This window comes from Thermobia domestica, chromosome 1 (genome assembly GCF_964235325.1).
Source record: "Thermobia domestica chromosome 1, izTheDome1.hap1.1, whole genome shotgun sequence".
NCBI lineage: Eukaryota > Metazoa > Arthropoda > Insecta > Zygentoma > Lepismatidae > Thermobia > Thermobia domestica.
Window position 1 is genome coordinate 43551670 of NC_137454.1, and position 22031 is coordinate 43573700.

The 22031-nt window shown below is 36.6% G+C and overlaps 1 protein-coding gene across 1 annotated transcript in view; it reads left to right on the plus strand.

Annotated features, from left to right (window-relative positions):
- Positions 1-5261: 5261 nt before the first annotated feature.
- Positions 5262-22031, plus strand: part of LOC145681015 (carcinine transporter-like) — a gene marked incomplete at its 3' end in the record, with an annotated part of 124904 nt that continues 108134 nt past the window's right edge. The window contains exon 1 of the mRNA XM_081752335.1: positions 5262-5424. The remainder of the gene's footprint in view (positions 5425-22031) is intronic.

A 22031-nucleotide genomic window follows, 5' to 3' on the forward strand; every position in this document is an offset into this window, starting at 1 on the left:
AGCACAGAGGTTCAACAGCAACGGGATTAAAGTGTTGTCAGAAAAGTGGCAGAGGGTCATCAAATAAAATGGTGTATATGTGGTTTCAGAATGATATTTTCAAATCTCAACAAATGTGTTCTCAATTTTGACCTTCAAATGTTCAATCAAACATTTTAGATAACCGAGTTTGTTACCCATCTCATATTTTAACAAGGTGAAATAAAACTCACATAATTCTGTAAAATCGATATTACGATACATTTAATGTACCTTATGGTATGATATACAGGAACCAGACAGCTGTTATAGAAAGATATAAGAAGGAAGCAAGAATAAGTAAAGAAGTAAGGCAAGGATATGGACTTTCACCTCTCTGTTCAACGTCTATGTAGAAGAGGCTATGAAATAATTCTTTGATATTAACGAGAAAGGTGTAAAAGTAAATAGCCAGGTTTTCAGCACAATAAGGTTTGCTGATGACATAGCACTGATAGCGGAGAACAAGGAGGACTTGCAGGAAGCGGACTTTCAAACTTGAACGACCAACTGGAAAAAACATGCAAAATGAAGATAAATAATGTGATGAATCTTTAATATTACCAGGACAATATGAAAAGACATTGAAATACCACTCATTACTCAGAGTTGGTCCGAGTGTTAAAAGCTTGGAGGAGGAATGTGATGAATCTTTAATATTACCAGGACAATATGAAAAAAAAAATAATAAATTCATTTTATTTAAAAATTGGAAAATGGAAAACATCGTTCGGTTAACACAGGTTATTCTTGGGTATCTAGTCCAGGTAGAAAGAGAAATCAGGATCTAGCATTCTCTTTTAGCTCTCAGTAGCTAAATATGAAATAGAAATCCGTTTGCTAGAAAGTAGAGTTCCGCAAACGCCAACTATATAAACAAAGAGAATGTGGGTCAAGAGGTCTCATTTACAATATTCACACTCGTAGAGTTACTGTGTGAGGAACCCCGAAATTCTCAAGATTATACAACAGTTGAATTTGTCTTTCGAGTATTCATCCACAGCAAGAGGCTACTAGACGACGTACGTAATACTCCAAGACGGCTCCATGTACTAGGTCTAGTGTGCTAGACAACTACTCACATCTGAGAGGTCCTGGGTTCGTTTTAGCCATTCTGCCGGTAGCAGTCTGGGCCACCAAGACCATGAATTAACAGCGTTCCACCACAGAGGAAAATAGGAGAAGAACTTGTGAAGAAACTGTGGGATGTAATCACCCGAAAGAACAATAAATTGTAATAAGTGCGCGAAGTGCTTTATTTTCAATCGTGTGTGCTTCATGAAGCTGGGACCAAACCAAGCGAAAATGTAAGTAATTCTTGCAATGTAGATTTCTGAATTCTAAAGGATACACTCTGAAAGAGGTTTCTCTCATAAATCACCGCCAAATGACCTAAGGAGTGTCTGGCAATTATTTTGTTTTGTTCTGCTTTAATTAATTTGATTAACAATTAACGTGACAACTAATTTATAACTTTGGCATTAGGGTATCTAAAGGCTCTTTGTGAGGATCGTGGAATCTCCATGTTAATGTAGTTTTCTTGTATGAGGCATTCACACGGCCTAACTATACAAGTGATGTGAATAAACACACATTATCACCAAATTAAATAGAGAGTCGAGTATTTCTTAAGACAACCACCCTAAGGTTGAAGAAAGGTACAAATCTAGTAGTAATTAGTGCGATAGAGTTCAGTATTCGTAAAAATAGATTTCCTTTAAGTGTGTATTGTCGGTGACCAAGGGCTCGGTCACTCTGAAAGAAAGATTTATTTACATTTAGAGCAGCGTTGCTTGTTGCCTAATTTAAAGGAGATAGTTCTTACACAGCCAAAGTAGTATATCATAACCTGGTCTCTCGCAGACTAATATTACCACTGTAAAATTAATTCAAGAAATATTTCAATAAGGAGAAAACGAAAGTGATAAAGTGCACAAGAGCAGGAGAGGAAGGGGCAAACGTATGGCTAGATGGAAAGAAAATCGAAGACGTTAAGACGTTCATCTATTTAGGAAGTCTAATATCCTCGGACGGAAGAAGTGAAATAGACGTAAGTTCCAGAATAGCGCAGGCTAAACAAGCATTCAATAGGAAAAGAGGACTACTAACATCAAGAAATGTGTCATTCGACGTTCGAAAATTAGACTCTGGTATAGAACGTTCCGCTTTAGGGATCAGAGACGTGGACACTGAGAAAAGCTGAAATATCCTAGCTGAAGCATTTGAAATGTGGTGTTGGTGCTGAATGCTGCGCATATCATGGGCCGAAAGAAAAAGGAATGAAAACGTACTAAAGGAAGCTAAGGAAGGACGACAGATCATGAATATAATAGGAAAAAAGAAGAAACAGCATGTTTGGCCATCTTATCCGGCACTTCGATTGGATCACTGTGTTGATAGGGGGAAAGGCAAAAGGAAAATCAGCAAGAGGAAGACCAAGGATAGAACAGTTTGATGCTGTTACGGAGAAGAGACGTTATCAAAGTATAAAACAGCTCTCCAAAAAAGAGAAAAGTTTTAAAATTTCCATGTTGCCCACCAACCCATACCTGAGAAGATAAAGAAAATGATAAGATACAATATTTGCTTGATGGAGTAAGGTGTAATGACCCTAACAGCACAATTACATAGCATGTATATGCCTATCATGTTCCCCCAGGTGCATGGGAATGTGTCCAGAATGTGCCTTAAGTACCTCTGAGAGAGAAATCACACAGATGGCAAGTGATAGTCGCAGTCTATGTCCGTCCCTAGGCACATGCTTGACATGTACCAGGGGAACGTGCCTAATATGTTATAGGTATGTTCCCGATGCCGTAAGCGTCAATGAACCACAAAATTACACCTCCAAAATATGTTAAATTGACTATATGCGTAATGTGTTTACATTAAGTTGCATCTAAAAAAGAACACTTTAAACAAGTAAAGGAATATACTCCAGGGTGGGCGCGAACCACCAACCCTTGGATTTCAAGATGCGTGCTCTTTCGACTTGGCCGCGGAGACAATGAAGAGAGAGGAGTCGCTTGTAGAGGGATAAATTGGAGAATAAGATTGGCTAATTGTTTTATATATATATATATATATATATATATATATATATATATATATATATATATATATATATATATATATAATTTGACTAATCAGAGTGCTCCTTTAACCGCGTATATTCGACGATAACCGTTTGGGATCAGATAAAATCTACTCGCCATGTAATTTTATAACAAACTGAAGAGTATCTATTTACTTTATTTCATGGTTCTTCCATATTCACTTTCAAATGATCGGCAACAGTTGCCATCTAATAAAGTTGATGCGTTTGTTGCTTTTGGTACACAATCGCTTAGAAAAAGAAGCAACAAATGCATCAAATGTGAGAGATTAATTTAGAACACCTAAATGTAGCATGCCTAGCACATCTTGTGCTGTTAAGGTCTGAAACAGAATGTACCTAAAGGACATACCTACAACATGACAGATATATGTCCCAAGTGACAACATAAAAACAAATGACTGTTAGTGTGAAACTGAGCCAGGTATGTAAATGCTATATTTGTGATACATAGTTGCAAATATCAATTAGGTGTAACAAGTACGTATCTAAAACAGTAGGTACCTTAAGTACATATTTAGCACATGAGTATCATATGTGCCATGTGTCGGGTACCTAAAAAGTAGCTGGGACACCTAAATGGCACATGCCTAGCACATCTTGTGCTGTTAGGGGGGAAAGTTCAGCATCGCGAATATTTTCCCCCGTCCCGATCAACTCGACTGCTCCAAACACAGACTGTTATAAATCCTCATTATAAACGAATAAATCAAAAGGTAAAAACTGCTGCAAAATAGAAAAAAATACAATAATAATTGTAAGAGAATATCAATAACAATAAACAGTAAATGTTGAACAGTAACAATAAATAGGGAACAAGAACAATAAATAGGAAATATTAAACAATAACAATAAAGAAAAGAGATAACAGGGAAAACGTTGAGAATTGAGAAAATATACATTTAATAACAATAAGTAGTGAAAAACAACAAGTCAGAATAAGTAAATAAATAAATAAATAAATAAATAAATAATAATAATAATAATAATAATAATAATAATAATAATAATAATAATAATAATAATAATAATAATAATTTACTGTTATTTATTTTTTGTTGCACTGGTATTAGGTTTTAATGGGGACGTAAGTATCGAGGTCATTGGTTCCCGTCACGATAAACATAACTGCACAAAAAGAGTTGTGTGCTGTGTGTCTTTGGACTGCCATAAACAAAACGTACCCAAGAAACATCATACACAACTCATCTCCTTATAACATGTTTATCCTGGAGTCACCAGTCGCCAGAGCCTCGTTAGCTTGCACTATAATGAATGCAGTTTGCAGTGTGCAGTACGAGAAAGTGAGGTTGGCATTTTATTTGGGCACTCACAAAGAAGTAACTCTTACTCCCTGTGATACAATATCAATATAGGGAAGCTATTATGCCTTTGAGTGAACTTAGGTGAACTTTGAGTGACGTAAATCTTTTGAAAATGAAATGAAATGAAATCTTTGAAGTTTTATATCTCACAGTTATGCTGGCCAGGCTGAAGGAGACGCTGATAAGGAATGAATGAATGAAATTGTGGATTGAAGAAAGAGGGAGGAAACGGGAGAATCCCGAGAAAACCCACGCACATGATGTTTGACCAACACAAAGCTCACTTGGACAGAGACGGGATCGAACCAAGGACCCCATGCAACAGAGGTGAACGCTCTACCACTGAGCCCCTGCATCCTCCGTAAATCTTTTCAGTATACTATTATACTATAACTATTGCAATCAATTCTCCTTAAGTAAACGTTGATTTACACATCAACTTTTTTTTTTTTTATCTTGAAGCTTGCTTTTGAATGTTTTCTTTTTCTAAAACCAAATGCATAAAATACTTGCCCACGCACTACCAGTGTAATAAACAATATATGATACACTCTAGGATATCTGTGGAAACAGTTTACAGTATTTCCAATAACCTAAAAGTTCACTATGTGTCGTATTTATTGTATTTCAGCACGTTCACACTCAACTTGGGTATTCGTTTATATTATCCATTTTCCGTTTCATAACCAATTGTTCACTCAGTCAAAAAAAAAAAAAAAAGTAATCATAATGTGCACAACATCCGCTCCTGTTCCAAGGCCATCCTAAATGACTTCTTATTTATTGTCACGTAACAGTCTCCAGGTATGGATGGAGTTGTACGCACGTAATTGGAGTTTGCCAATTGCTCTCGTAGCTGAGTGAACGGTGTGCTCTAGTCACGGGAGGAACGTGACAGTGAAAGTTATATTTTTAAATCGGAAAAACAAACGTTCTTCACCTGGATTCATCTGTTTAGCACTTCAGGTAAGTCAAATCTCTTTCTACTTTTATGAAAAATAATGATTCACAAAGTTTTGCATGCCTGCGAGGTGCAAGGTCGTTCATTCACCGTTGATCACCACGGCATTCCATGACCTCATTGACGGTGTATATATTATGGGTACTATAAGCACATTATACATATTAGAGGCACGTTACATAAAATACTCAAGCCAACTGGGAATCTAATTGTACTATAGTCAGGGGCGGATCCAGGGGGGGGGCGATCGGAGCGATCTTCCCCCCAGTAGAGGAAACTTTCTTATTTGATACATATACTGTATATATAAATAAAACCCATCCCAGAGTTTGAAGTTCTTAAAAGTAGCTCTAAGTAGCAGTATAACAACCCACCGCCTCCCCCAGAAGTCGGTCCTGGATCCGCCCCTGACTATAGTCTTTGGGTGATATCAATAAAACGGAGAAGTTACTCATTACGCCCAATTTTGAAGTAGTTACTCGCATTGGTATCAATAAAAAGAGAACTGAGCACTAGTCGTCTCGGCTGACCTCGGAGAAGCCCCGCCCTTTTGAAGTAACCACACCTCTATTCTCGAGCCGAGTAACTACTACGCGTTTGATATCAATAAAATTCAAAGACTCCTCTGTGATGCTAGTAACTTCTCCAAATTTGTGGAGCAAGCTAAATAGGTGACTCCGTGCGAAATATGGCATAGTATATGATTGTTTTACTACGTAGAAAAATTTATAAACTGCATAGAAATGTTGGAAATGGAGATTACAAAAAGCATTATAAGTTTATGAAAGAAAATGTAGTGATTAGCACAACATTTTTTAAGGAGAATCAACCGTGGTGGACTACGTAATGATGAAAAGATGCGGGTTTTCTTCAAGGGCACCGATCCTGTGGGGGCCCGGGCCCCCCAAAGCTCACGTGGGCCCCCTATTGTATTTATGAATATACAATATTTGGCATAATTAGAGTGCAATTTGTCTTAAAATCCCGATATATATACCTTCTGCATCTGAATGCCCTCTCCCCCCAAATTTACAGAGAAATCGGTGCCCTTGGTTTTCTTGCGTTACGTGAGTGATCCGGGATTCCAGGTCGGAATGTCAGGGGATTCTGGTGTGGCTCAAAGTACTGTCTATGACTACCTGAAAATGGATTGTTTCCGGAAGTGTGCGTAATATACAAACAGCAAAGGCAGAGTGGCAAGAACAATATACATTGGGTGATATCAATAAAAATAAGTAACTACTCCTGAGAAGTCCTGCTCGAGAATCAGAGTAACTACACCTGGAGTAATCTCCTCCCTCAATTTCGTATCAATAAAACAAGCCACTACTCAGGTCTAGTCTGCTCCAGATTTATGAACGTTTACTCGCGCTTCCTCTGCACGTAGCACTGAGTCGTATCAATAAAAGAAGTGATTACTCATTTCTCCCATTCATCGCGCAGTCATTTCGTTGTTTTTAACCTATGGCGTAGTATCTTAAAAGCCAGGAAACGGGCAAGTAGCAACGATAGCTTCAATCAAAGTGCATTTGTGGATATTGTAAAAGAGTTTCCAGTGGTACTTTCAAAGTCACAGCTACCAGAAAGTAAACGAAGGAAAGCCGAAACTTTGAAGGTAATTACAGTGAAATGCAACGAAATATCAAATACATCTACGACTGAGACACAAATTCAAAAGAGAATCTTTAATATTCGAGCGAGAATAAAACAAAAATAAAAAAGAAGAAAAAATAAAAAAACGGGAAAGAAGAAAGTAATACTCAAACCATAGGAATGAACCTATTTGAGCTGATGGATGTCGATTGGAATCCAGCAATATCAAGATTAACACGACAAGCGCATATCACGTGTTGTCCAAGGTCTTTGTAGATTGTTTGGCTTTAAGAACGAAATCAGACACTTGGCTCCTTTGTTTTCTTTTTAAAAAAGTCCAGCCACCCACGTCATAAATCACGTCCATCTGATTGCGTTCTCCATACCATACATGTCCCCTTTCGCCTTGACATAAACAAAATACATTCTCATGTATACACCCTTTCTATCAACGTCGAGTTGAGTTGATTATTAGTTTAACGTCCTTTTCAGTAGCGTGCCTACGTGAGACAGAACCCACTTATTAACGTGGAATCCAAACCACATGAGCTCCTGCCGGGAATCGAACGCGGGTCTCCTATGCCAAAGGCATGTACGCTAACCGCTTAGCCACGAAATAGCTCTTCCTATTAACGTATTACTCTCCAAAATACTAGGTTTCTTTAATGCCACTTGTGTATAGTCAAGTGCTCCGATAGCACCCGGAAATGTATATTGTTCTTGCCACTCTGCCTTTGCTGTTTGTATATTACGCACACTTCCGGAAACAATCCATTTTCAGGTAGTCATAGACAGTACTTTGAGCCACACCAGAATCCCCTGACATTCCAACCTTGAATTCCGGATCACTCACGTAACGCAAGGAAACCAAGGGCACCGATTTCTCTGTAAATTGGGGAGGAGGGCATTCAGATGCAGAAGGTATATATATCAGGATTTTAAGACAAATTGCACTCTAATTATGCCAAGTATTGTACATTCATAAATACAATAGGGGGCCCACATGAGCTTTGGGGGCCCGGGCCCCCTGGCGCCCACAGGATCGGCGCCCTTGAAGAAAACCCGCATCTTTTCATCATTACGTAGTCCACCACCCCGAATTTCGGTTGATTCTCCTTTTAAAATGTTGTGCTAATCACTACATTTTCTTTCATAAACTTATAATGCTTTTTGTAATCTCCATTTCCAACATTTCTATGCAGTTTATAAGTTTTTCTACGTAGTAAAACAATCATATACTCTGCCATATTTCGCACGGAGTCACCTATTTAGCTTGCTCCACAAATTTGGAGAAGTTACTAGCATGACAGAGGAGTCTTTGATTTTTATTGATATCAAACGCGTAGTAGTTACTCGGCTCGAGAATAGAGGTGTGGTTACTTCAAAAGGGCGGGGCTTCTTCGAGGTCAGCCGGGACGACTAGTGCTCAGTTCTCTTTTTATTGATACCAATGCGAGTAACTACTTGAAAATTGGGCGTAATGAGTAACTTCTCCGTTTTATTGATATCACCCATTTCCGGGTGCTATCGGAGCACTTGACTATATACAAGTGGCATTAAAGAAACCTAGTATTTTGGAGAGTAATACGTTAATAGGAAGAGCTATTTCGTGGCTAAGCGGTTAGCGTACGCGCCTTTGGCATAGGAGACCCGCGTTCGATTCCCGGCAGGAGCTCATGTGGTTTGGATTCCACGTTAATAAGTGGGTTCTGTCTCATATAGGCACGCTACTGAAAAGGACGTTAAACTAATAATCAACTCAACTCAACGTTGATAGAAAGGGTGTATACATGAGAATGTATTTTGTTTATGTCAAGACGAAAGGGGACACGTATGGTGTGGAAAATGCAATCAGATGGACGTGATTTATGACGTGGGTGGCTGGACTTTTTTAAAAAGAAAACAAAGGAGCCAAGTGTCTGATTTCGTTCTTAAAGCCAAACAATCTACAAAGACCTTGGACAACACGTGATATGTGCTTGTCGTGTTAATCTTGATATTGCTGGATTCCAATCAACATCCATCAGCTCAAATAGGTTCATTCCCATGGTTTCAGTATTACTTTCTTCTTTCCTTTTTTTTTTTTAATTTTTTTCTTCTTTTTTATTTTTGTTTTATTCTCGCTCGAATATTAAAGATTCTCTTTTGAATTTGTGTCTCAGTCGTAGATGTATTTGATATTTCGTTGCATTTCACTGTAATTACCTTCAAAGTTTCGGCTTTCCTTCGTTTACTTTCTGGTAGCTGTGACTTTGAAAGTACCACTGGAAACTCTTTTAAAATATCCACAAATGCACTTTGGTTGAAGCTATCGTTGCTACTTGCCCGTTTCATGGCTTTTAAGATACTACGCCATAGGTTAAAAACAACGAAATGACTGCGCGATGAATGGGAGAAATGAGTAATCACTTCTTTTATTGATACGACTCAGTGCTACGTGCAGAGGAAGCGCGAGTAAACGTTCATAAATCTGGAGCAGACTAGACCTGAGTAGTGGCTTGTTTTATTGATACCAAATTGAGGGAGGAGATTACTCCAGGTGTAGTTACTCCGATTCTCGAGCAGGACTTCTCAGGAGTAGTTACTTATTTTTATTGATATCACCCTTTAGCTAATGGCTTTGAGTGACATAGTCATTATTCATTTCAATGCCACTCAATTTTCTTTTAAAATCTTTGAAAATGAAATCTTTCAGTTTAACGTCCCACGATTATGCCCTTTAGGCTAAGGGAGACGGATAATTAAGGTAAATGAATAATGATGGAAGAATTGGTGGAATGAGAAAGTAGGAGAAAACGGGAGTATTCCGAGAAAACCTACGGACACGATGGTGCCTAGCCTACTACAAATTTATTTGGCCGGGGATCGAACCAGGGATCCATGTACCAGTGATAAGCGCTCTACCACTGAGCCACCGTGCCCCTCACTCAATTTTCTTTTCTTTCTTCTTCTCCCCGTTTTTCCTTCTCCATTAAACAATAAAGTTTCAACCAGCTTCTCTTTCTCTTTTTCCTATACTTTTTTTTTTACTTTTTACTTCAATTTCCTTTTTGGTTTTTCAGTTCTACTCAGAAAATTTTATCCGTTCTTCTTCACACCCACATTTAGACAGCCTCTAATAATTTTTGTTCAGTTTTAGGGGTTTAGGAGTTAGATTTCTGAGCTTTCGGCATTTATGGCCATGTTTGCCCTCGGCGATCACCTATACGAGGAAAGGGAAGGAAGAGAGGATTGGGGCGGAAGGATACGGTCTGGGACGTATATGTTAGGTATCATTACCGGAATTTTATCTGGCATGAATGAGGAAAATCTAGGAAAACCTCATTCAGGGTAGCTGTCTTGAAAAAGCTTTTACACTTTTGTTTTTTTTAACCGAGTATCCCCATCGGGAATCATTTTGACACTTTTGTATAGTTTGTCCATATCAATGCCCGTAGACTACAATCAGAAATAAATTACTGTTGGTATGCGCGTAATTTATATATAGACGACGTGTACGTATACTTTTGAATTCCATAAGTCATTAATACTCGTTCTCCCTCCAGAATACAACAACAAATTACGAGCTGTTTTCTAGCACTGGTCCTCCCATGTCGTTCGTGCCTTTGACACACGTGGTCTTGGGTTCAATCTTTGGTAGGAGAGTACAGAACGTATTATAATGAATTCCACTTTAACCTTTGAACGCTTATTGACGCAACCCTGCGTCATAGCTTTAAACCTTCATAGTTCAGCTACTAATTAAGGCACGAAGATAATTTTGGTATAAATGTGTTTCCGAAGAATGAAGCTTTCCAAGAATATGCATTTTATGTATTTAGAGTGTGCCACGGAAGAAGGATAAAGTTCGTGCTTTTTGTTTTTTCTCCCCTTGAGGGTACAGTCATAAAACTTGGTATGAGAAACAATTAAGTAGTCCACTAAACGCTAATACGCTGTAAAACTACTTGTTGCTTATGTGTCTGGAGTAGGGGAGGGGCAAAGTTAACCAAAATAACCAAATTTTTAGTCATTTTTTTGTTTTTCCCAAATTCTATTTTTTTAATACTTTTTCCGTAATTTTCTCTTTCTTCTTCTTGTGCGAATAAAGCGGGATTTGCACAAGTGTTGCCTCTTTGGAATCTGTGATCCATAAGCTTTCCAACGATGTATGAATCACGACTCTGTGATAATTAGGGGATGGGAAGTCACCAGGGATGCCAACTTGAAGCTCTGCAACCACCTTTCAAAAATGATATACTTGGCGTTTGTATTAGGAACTAGGTTCTGAATTTTTTTTATCACTTTTTGTATTGCAGCAATGACTACCATTTTTGTATAGGCTATTATTGTCACAAGTGTATTACCTACACATGGCCTTCATTTTGGCATTGTAGGGTGATTGTAAGGGTTGCCAGAGCTTCGAAAATTCTATTTTTTTCTTCATATTTTCCGATTTTCACTTTCTTCTTCTTCTTTTTCTACGAATAAAGCGGACATTGCAAAAGGCTTACCTCATTGGAATCTGTGATCCATATGTTTTCCATTGATGGGTGAATCATGGCTCTGAGATAATTACAGGGGTTACCAGGGGCACTAATGTTAGAGTCTACGATTTCCTTAAAATCCCTAGCCGGCGTTTAAAGGTTAAACTGTAGGTCCATGTTTCATATAGCATCGATGTTGAAAAGCGACGCTAATAATAATAAATGACCATAAGAAGAATAAACCAGTAAACAGGATTCTTGCCCACTGTTGCATATAATATGTTTAAATAATTTAGGTAAATAATCCTGGGGTTCTGTACTTCCCCCCCAAAAAAAAAATTCCAACTTTTTCTTGTAAATGTAGTCTACTTTTAGGGGCAATTTTAGAAATGTTCATATAATTTACCCTCGAATTGTATTTGGACCTCACCCAAACGGTTTAGACCCCTCCCGAAATAAATTCCTGGGTATGTCCCTGTTCGACTCCATTCTTTCATTATAAATCCATCTTAGATGCATTTTTTTGGTAAAAAGATTAAGAGGTATCTTTGATACAAGTAGTAAAACACTAAAATTGGAGAAATGTATTTTTCTGGACCCAGCATAATATACAACGTATAGTGCCTTGCTGCTCAAAATATAAACTTCCATGGAAAGCATCACTCCCAAAAGGGTACATTGTAACATTCGTTTTGCAGTAAAAGTAATTCTAATGATTTGTACACTACGACGTAGCTCCTATAGTGTGCTTTGTTTATTTGCTTTCAAATACTACTATAACCATTGTGCGTCAACTCATTTCAATAACTTTTGTGTGTGTATGTGCCTTATTTCTCTAATTTTGTTACCACCAACAGAAAAGTAGATTTTATTTGAGATTCAATGTAAATGTACAGTCTTGTTAAAAAAATGGCCACCGACCTAGCTATAGACGGCTATATTCTCGCAACTATTCGTAGAAAATTCTAGTAGTACTTTGGTTCTAAATATAGATCCTAATTGGCCAAATAAAACCCACATTTTATTGATTTACTTGCAACTGTATGTGAAAGCTCATGGCTTTTCAATGAGTGGTTTCTTTCTCTTTTTCTTTTCTTTTCTTTCTTTTTTCTTTCTTTCTTTCTTTCTCTCTGTCTTTTTTTTTTTTTTTTAAATACAAGACTGCATTTATTAGTGAAAAGACATTTAGGACATCACATTTAATTTAAAGAACACTTCTGATTAAATACAGAAGTATGGAAAAATATTTGGGCCGTATTACAAGCAAGAATTAGTTGACCGATAAACCAGAAATCATCGGTTGTTGACATTTAAAATTGCAGGATAAAAGAGAATCACGTGAAGTAGGCCCAAACACATTACAGAAAAAAAATTTTTAAGTCAAGATTTAGTGCTTATTAGTGCTCAAATACATAGAATTTGTGCTGGGATTATTCACATACTTTCTAAAAGTGGTTTCAAAATCAAAATGAAACTCACAGGAAATTAGTGCTTAACTAGTGCTTTTCATCCATGCTTAACTAGTGCATTATCTCAGAATTATGGTCAATAAATAAGGGAATAAGGGACAAATTTATATTTGGGGTATATGTGAAATTGGTCCAAGCACTTTGAAGAAAATTATTTTTCGTCACTGAGTCTCGAAGAACCGCTATGTGACATTTTTGTCGAAAATGAGTTATGCCGTGCAAATAAACCTGAAAGTTGTCCTGCAAAGTCCCTTATAGACCCTAATGTGATAAGTGAATATTCAATTGTTTCGCCACAACAATGAAAAAATAATAGGAAATTGAAAGTTTCAGATTCTCATCACGTATGTATTGATTAATGTATACAAATCCTCTATGTGCTTATAAAGGCGCAAAAGGTAAACCGATATATGCTACGTAAACACAGAAATAGTAATATAATATTGTTGAAGCAAGCTAACGCAGGAACAATTTTATTATATTTTTCAAGTGTTTCTGTGTATATTTGACAAAATTTTAAGAGTGGAATGTTTTCTGCTTCTCCTGAAAAGTTGTGGTTTTAACACATAGTGGTTCTTCGAGGCGCAGCGACGTTTTTTTCGATGTCAGGATTTACTGCTAAATTAGTGCTTTCAATCTCACATGGTCCCACAATTAATGCTCAAAAAATAAGGGAATAAGGAGCAAATTTATGTCAGGAGTATATGTGAAGTTAGCCCAACTGCTTCGAAAATAGTGATTTTTTCAATGTCAGTATTTAGTTAATTTTTCAGAATATGTGTTTTTATTAGTGTTTCAAACTCTATATCAACTACATTGGTTTATATAAGATCTGTTAATACAAAAGCAAATTTCCCCGAATTTATTGAGTTTGGTGCGTGATGAAACACTTTTTTCCACGGAATTCATATTGTATGGTATATAGGGATCTATTGGAATCTTATACAGTTAGAATTAAATTTAAATCATTCAGTTTACTCACAGAGGTATCATTGATATGAAATAGAACAAAATTGCAGCTCTAAACCAACAGAGATGGGCACGAGCGAGTTCGAGCGAGTTTTTTTTTGAACCTCGACTCGAGTCGAAACAGGTATCTTTGAGCTCGACTCGAGAACTCGACTCAGAAAGTTTCCTCCAACTTGACTCGAAGCTCGACTCCAGTCGAACCAAAACGAGCCAAATCGAGCTGAATCCTGTGTTTAGTTTCAAGTACTCTCTTGAAGCATCCTACATAGACAACATAATGATTAATGATAATACTACTACGACTTATTATTATTATTATTATTATTATTATTAAAATATGGTATCAGAGGTACTCCGATTTAAGAAAGTTGGTCAAAAAGAAATATCTAGAGGCTAGAAAATTTTACTTTTTAACGTTGGAGAACAGTATTTGTAATGACAGTTTATATTTCTGGAGAACATTCAAACAATCACATAACAAACAAATGCCAAAACAGATAAAATATAATAATACATCAGTGTCAGAAATTTTAGATATAGCAGAATGTTTTAAAGTTGTATTTCATAATTCTTTTAATTCTGACTCCAACCAAAATAAAAAATGTAAGGTTCTGAAACTGACAGAAAATAATGATAATTATGTACCCATTTGTACTCCATCTTTCACGCAAAAAGAAATAATTGAAGCAATCAGTAAAATTAAGGGAAGTACTACACCTGGGCCTGATAACATTCCATATTATATCATTAAAGCCTGTAGTAATGAAATAGCGTCAAATTTAGCTATTATATGTAACACATCGTTAAAGACTGGAGTATTTCCTTCAAAATGGAAGCAAATATATGTTGTGCCAATATACAAATCTGGTGATAGATATGATGTTAAAAATTATAGGCCTATTAGTTTGGTAAGTGCATTCTCTAAGATTTTTGAATTAATCGTACACCAACATTTATATTTTAATGTAAAGAATATTTTAAGTGATACGCAACATGGTTTTTATAAAGGTAGATCGATTGCAACGAATCTCATTCATTTTACAGATTTTACGTACTTTGCACTAAAAAGTAATTTACAGGTTGATGTTATATATATTGATATGTCAAAGGCCTTTGACTCTATTGATCATAAATTACTTCTGAATAAATTATCAAACATTGGCCTATCACCGTCTTATATTAAATGGTTTGAAAGTTACTTATCAAATAGAACATTTAAGGTAAAAATTGGCAAGGTAACATCTTCTCAAGGTCAAATAGGGAAGGGAATACCTCAAGGGTCTCCCCTGGGTCCGCTTCTTTTTTCTCTATTCATCAATGACCTACCAGGAAAAGTAAGGTATTCAAAAATACTATTATACGCAGACGACATAAAGCTCTTTAGAATAGTTAATAATGAGTATGATAATTATCTCCTGCAGAAAGACTTAGATGCAGTAAACCATTGGTGCGAGAATAATTTATTAACTATTAACTCTGGAAAAACTAGATATATGACATTTACTAATAAAACACAATACTTTGTCAGTAAATATAAAATTCATGGAGTAAGAATAAACAAAGTAGAACAAATTAAAGATCTTGGTATTATTTATGACAGACAATTGAAATTTAGTAATCACATAAATGATTTAGTACAAGCAACGAGAAAAACCATAGGTTTTATCTTTAATCAATGGCCTGATTTTTTAAATGGTAGTTCTTATGTGTACTTATATAAGACACTTGTTAGATCCAAACTTGAATTTGGTTCAGTCGTTTGGAACAGCTTGTCTAATATACTTATTAACAAACTTGAAGCAGTACAGAAATGTTTTATACGATTACTATGTTATAAAATGAAAAAGGACTACTATTCACACGAGTATGAATATTGGTTAACTTTTTGGGGACTTCAATCTCTAGCAGAAAGAAGAAATTTTATGGATAAATACTTTATTCAAATGGTATTGGATAATAAATATAGTAGCGATTACTGCTTGGAAAATATAGGAATAAGAGTGCCGTGTTATAGTGTAAGAAGTCAGTCAACATTGGTAGCACTAAATTCAAAACGCGAAATATTGAAAAGAGTGACAATGTCTTATAACAGTTTAAAATGAACATATGTTGGGAGAAACAATAGAGCAATTATTTTATTTAATTATATTTTTTTCCAAAGATTAATCTGTTTTAACTTCACGACAAGGGCCTTCATTTTATTATTATTATATATCTTCAGAATATCTTTTTTATAACATTTTATTCAAAGAACCAATATTTTATGTGGAAATGTGACAATAGGTAACCAGGATCTTTTACATAGAAGATATGAAATTTTAAGCAAAGTTGACTCATTATTTTAACGATAGTTAAATGAAACTTTAATTTTATGATATTAACTGTATCTATTTTAATCTTATTTTATAATCAGCTTTAATCTTGTAATGTGAATATATTAAACTTCTGACAAGGGTCTTAACCTACTAATATTCATTCTATATCACAAATATTCTGGTCTGTTTTAAATGATTGTATAATAGTCTTAACATAGTGCTGTATTTTTGCCAATGAGCTGTTCACGGCACTGAAAATAAAGTTATTATTATTATTATTATTATTATTATTATTATTATTATTATTATTATTATTATTATTATTATTATTATTATTATTATTATTATTATTATTATTATACCAACACCATGTATAATCATGAAAGATAGGCGGATTGTTTCTGTACATTAAAAACTAGCTGACTGCCGATCTCGATCGTCGAGAAGTCTTCCGGAGGCAAGAACATCATTCACAAGGTTCTGGTTTTGAGTTCCGGAGGAGCAAGTGTTTAGGTTCGATCCAAAAATTGTTAAAAGTTATAGACCCCCAGTTTAGGATTATCAATGGCTCGAGCGGCTCGGCTTACACTCATTCACTATCGATCCGAACCAAGATCCGAGAAGTGAGCCGAGCCAACAGCTCACCCAACCGAGCTGGTTCGAACCGATTCCTCACTTTAGCCGAATAAAGAGAGCTGGTGGCTCATCCCAACTGAGTTGAGCTGAGTCGAACCAAACCAACGGAGCTGGCTCGAGCCGATGACTCATCTGAGCTGAGTTAGTGGGTCACCCCAACCTAGCCCGCTTGAGACGAGCCATCGACTCGTCTCAAGCGAGCCTGCTTGAGCTGTTCGTTCAGTTGAACCGAGCCGTGCCGGTTGTCATCACTATACCGGTTGGGCTCAAAAATTCGATCGCACAAGTCTTAGCCTTAATGGTAAGAAATACGGTATATACTTATACTGGTGCTTACGACATTTGAGGCTGTCTTGTTATAAAAATCTATTGTCTTGTACGAATTACTTTATGTAAATGCAAAAATCAACTAACTGAAACAATTTTGCAACACGGAAAGGTATAAATTTAGATTGAATGCAACATAGTGCGTCATTCGACATATTTGTAACTTCCATAATTATGCATTGCCATGTATCTTGTAAAGCTTTTTCAGTACACAATGTATTCTTTACGCAATATAATATATAATTTAAATCAATAATATGTTATATGTGTAAGTCGAATAATTGAGAATTTTTAAAATGTTGTGTAGGATACGTAATATCAGGTTTCTGTGCTGCTGAATCGTGTAAAGAATGCCTTTGATGGAGGGTAATCGTTAATTCGATTCCCGGGGACGTACAGAGCTGTCGATGTCGAAGCTCTTGAGAAAGTGTTTTCAATGAAGAGGAAACGAACTACATATCTAATGAACGTAATGATCAGGGTTAGGATTTTTAGGTGCAATTTTCGTGGCAAAAAGGGAGGGAAAAGGTGCTAAAAAATAAGCCAAAAAAGGGGACAAAAAGGTGCTCTTTCTCTTTATAGCCCATAACTCATTATTTATTAAGAAATTGAAAGTTTAAAAAAGTAAAAACATGTTCGTATTTGTGAAGCAATAGTGTAAATTAAAAACCTGTTTACATTTTAACTCTATCCATAATATTGCTTTATCACAACTAATGAAAGTAAGATAGCCAAAAAAAAAAAAAAAAAAAAAAATGAAAGACAAAAAGTTCCCTTTCACCTATACTAGCCGCGACCTTATCCTGATAGCCGAGATACGCAACTTCAATTCGGGCGTCTCCGCGCATGTTACATAGTTCTTCACGTTACACACGTAAAACATTACTTAGGAGATCAATTCAAAGAGCTAATTGAGTTCAAGTATATAAAAATGTTAATACAGAAACAATATTTAAAATAAAAGGTACTAGATTTATTAGTAACGGGTTATGAAAATGACGTCACGACTCAGAATCGGAAAGAGAGAAGGAAAGAAAAGAGTGAAAAGCCGGTAGCTAAGATGCGAGTCTTTTGCAAGTGTTGCAAGATTATAAACTTGAAAAATCTTATATCAAAAACAGAAGACCAGTAAAATTAGTTAATTGATCAATGTTAGAAATCGTCCACAATGGATAGGAAATGGCTTAATATTTTTATATGATATATAAATTAAATAGAGTTGCATGCCTGCTGATAAATGAAACAAAAGAAAGAACGGGACTCACATGTAACTTCTGCAATTTTTGTGCAGAGAGTAACATTGCTCTACCAAATATCGTCTTCGCGCGTGCGTTAGTGTGGGTACGTGGGTGTAGTGAAACTGAAACCATGGAGAGTGTGTTAAGCGCGAAATTGAAATCATGAATGAATCCGAATTATCTTCACAGTGTTATCGCAAACACGAGGAAGGGAAACCTCTTTAAAGTCAAACAAAGTAATTTGTCAACAATGTGTACTCTCGACTAAGAGAAAAATATGCAGACAAAACTGTTGAAGAAATTGTTGATATGATTGTTGCCGGTTCGCAGCTGGTTTACTCATTGCTAACGTAGAGTTGCTGTGCTTTGAGAAAAAAATCGTATTTTTAATTTATTATGTGGGAGGGTAGCTGCTTGTGTGTTTCTGTTTATGATTGACCTCTTCCAGGTAGATATATGAGAGTAACTTCATTTCTTATCCTTTCTTGCCTTAATCAATTGATATGAATAACCAAAATAGTTTTCGTGCTCTCGAGTTTTAATTGTGAGGATTGCAAATACATCACGTGCGAATTTCCAATACATTTATTATTTTTGTTGTGTCTTCATGAATTATTAAAAACAAATAAACCAAGAAACATTTTTCGTAGCGGCAGGAAAAGAACTAGAAATCACCGCTCCGCGCATATCAGCTGAGATCCAGAGCAGCGCCAGTTGAAACCCTGGCGAATGAGTACCCAACCAAAACACACACACACACATACAAATGCTTCCCTGCGAAAAGGTTCGCGCGCCAACATGTACTAATGCGCTTGTGATTCGGCTCTCAAGTTAACATTGCGTTTAGTATACTTAAGGTAATTAAAATAAATTCACATGTTTTTCAACACCATTGTTAATTATTGATAAGAGGAAGAAAAGAACATGAAGCTGTTGTACCTCAATACATTAAGCATCTATGTTCTTAAAGGTAAGTTTGTTCCTATCGAGAGATAAGACGTCTTTATAGATGTCAAAACTTCTTTCCACATCCACAGACACAAGGGGGGCAAACTTCGTGTTCACTCGGAATGGTAACTCTGTAGATGTAGCAAACTCAACAAGATCCGGATTCTTGTGAAGACTAACCTTAAGCTTGTCTCTGGCAAAACCATCTAACTGTTCCCTAACCGATCTAATATTTTACGCAGTTTTTCCTTCTCGAGGCCTTCTTCCAAACTTTTAATGACTACCGGTACTGGAATATATTTGTAAGCATGAACACAAAACAGTTCTGTCTCTAAATCTTGTATCTTCTCCGGTAGCAGAAGTTGTTGTGTCTTGGAGATAGCATCTGCGTCAGTTGGATCCAAAGAAAGCACAAACTCCTTGGTCTTGTCAAAATTCTCACATTCGAAAACACCACACTCAATCCATGTTCCCCAGCGAGTAATGACCGGGAATTTTGGGAGGGGTAGGTCTGTGATTTCTTTGTAGACAACGGTGCGACTCGGGGCTTTCAGGAGAATTTTCTTCAGGCCAGCGATGAACTGATTCACTATGTCGTATTCATTCCTAATAGATTCACAAACCTTATGAAGGGCATGGACCAAACAAGGGCATGGACCAAACAGATTACAAGCTTTAACTTGGGAAACAATGTCTTCAACTGGTTAACTGCTGAAAGCATGAATGGAGACTGGTCCGTAATGACCAGGACAACTTTCTCGAACTGGGTACCATTGTGCTAGAGCTTTTGACAGAAGTCCATGAATGACTGCATGACTGTACTGGCATTGGCTTTCTGCAGCTCATACATCTTGAACAACATGGGCTTAACTTTTTCACCTGAGAGGAGAAAGACCAGAATGCTCATAATATATCGATCCATTGAATCTGTAGTTTCATCCAGCATGATTCCCACATCGAAATCCGACACTTTCTCCTTGATTCTTCGTATGGTATCTTGATAAACAGGTTCAAGATAGATTTTTTTTTTCTTAAAGTACTCTCATCGGGAACTGACGTTCGTGTATACTTTTCAAGAAATCCTTTCAAGGCCGGATGGTTCACCTTATTGAGTGGAATTCCTGCTTGAGTTAAAGCTGCACACAAATCAATGCTAAATTCCTTTAGATTTTGGACCTTTGAAGAACACTGCTCAAAGCTGTTCCTTAATAGCGGCTATCGGAATTTGTTAGTTTGAAGAGACTTATTCTTTTGAGGCTTTGAACTACAAATGTGTTGCAGGATACGGTCTTGTTGATGTTTTTCATCCAATGTGATTCCTGAATCACAAACAGTGCATCGAATAATGCTCCCATCAGTCTCGATGAAATCCTGCTTGAACTCCTCAGACAGGGCCAAATATCTGAATTTGGACACCTTCGGCATGGGGAATTCTTATACTGAACTTGTTTAGCAAACAAACAACTTCGATTCAACAACAGAAACGTACTGGGAAAAGGTTTCAGTTAATTTTTATTCCCTATTACTAGATTTAAATTTCAAGCTAGCTAAAACGCAACTCTGTTGTCAACAATTAGAATTATAAATACACTGCTACTGATTCAATATAAATTAAAGAACCCAATGAACTAATGTTTTCCATTGTTGCAGGTGTGCTGTATTTGTATTTCTTACAGTCCGGCGTTCACTGAAAGGAAACAGGTGCAATAATTCCACGTTCATGGCAAGGTGACGAGAAGTTAATTGGTAAAATGTGCTGTAGAAAAATGAAGAAGTAGAAGAGAAAGACCAGAAAAGGGGGGGGAAAGGGGATATGAACAGAGTGGAGAAAAAGGGATAAAGGCTACAAAAAAGGGAAAAAAGGTGCTGGAAAATGACCCCCATGCTCAATTTCAGGCAACATCTCACACATTGGTTTCTTTCAGAGAGCTCTAATTTGCCCTACAAAGAAAAAGTGCGCACCTAAAAATCCTAGCCCTGGTAATGATTTTATGAGCTTATGTACTAACTACATGTCAACTAACCACATATAGTTGTATATGCATCATCGACTTAGCCATGACTTCTCACGGGAAACAGTGCCAAACAAGATGCTTTTAGGACACAAGTAATTTTTAAGGATCTTGGTTTACCAAAACTCGAATGTTTACCATGTCTCTCCATGTGTCTGTCTGATATAGACAAAATATCTTAAGAACTGGAAGGTCTGTCCGGAAAATAACGTCATACGTTTTATTGTGAAGCGACTATACGCTGCTTCTTTAAGTTTTGGGAATCTTTAAGTTTTATGTCCCATGGCTATGCTGTGTACGCTAAAATAGACGGTGATAATGACAACTGAAGGAAATGGTAGAATAAAGAAAGTGGGAGGAAACGGAAGAACCCTGAGAAGACCCAGGTACACGGTGTTTGTCCACCACAAAGTCCACTTGGCGCGAACTGGGATTGAACCAGGGACCCCATCAAGAGGTGAACGCTCTAACACTGAGCCACAGCTGTTGGATTTTGATCTTATAAAGAGAAAGGTGATAATACGAAGTAAGAATACCAGGAAAGTGAAAATAATCCTCAAATCTCAGACAGATTATGGATCCCATGTTAATAAAACTCAGTGAACTTAAATAAGATAAGACGTCCAGTAACTGTGTCAA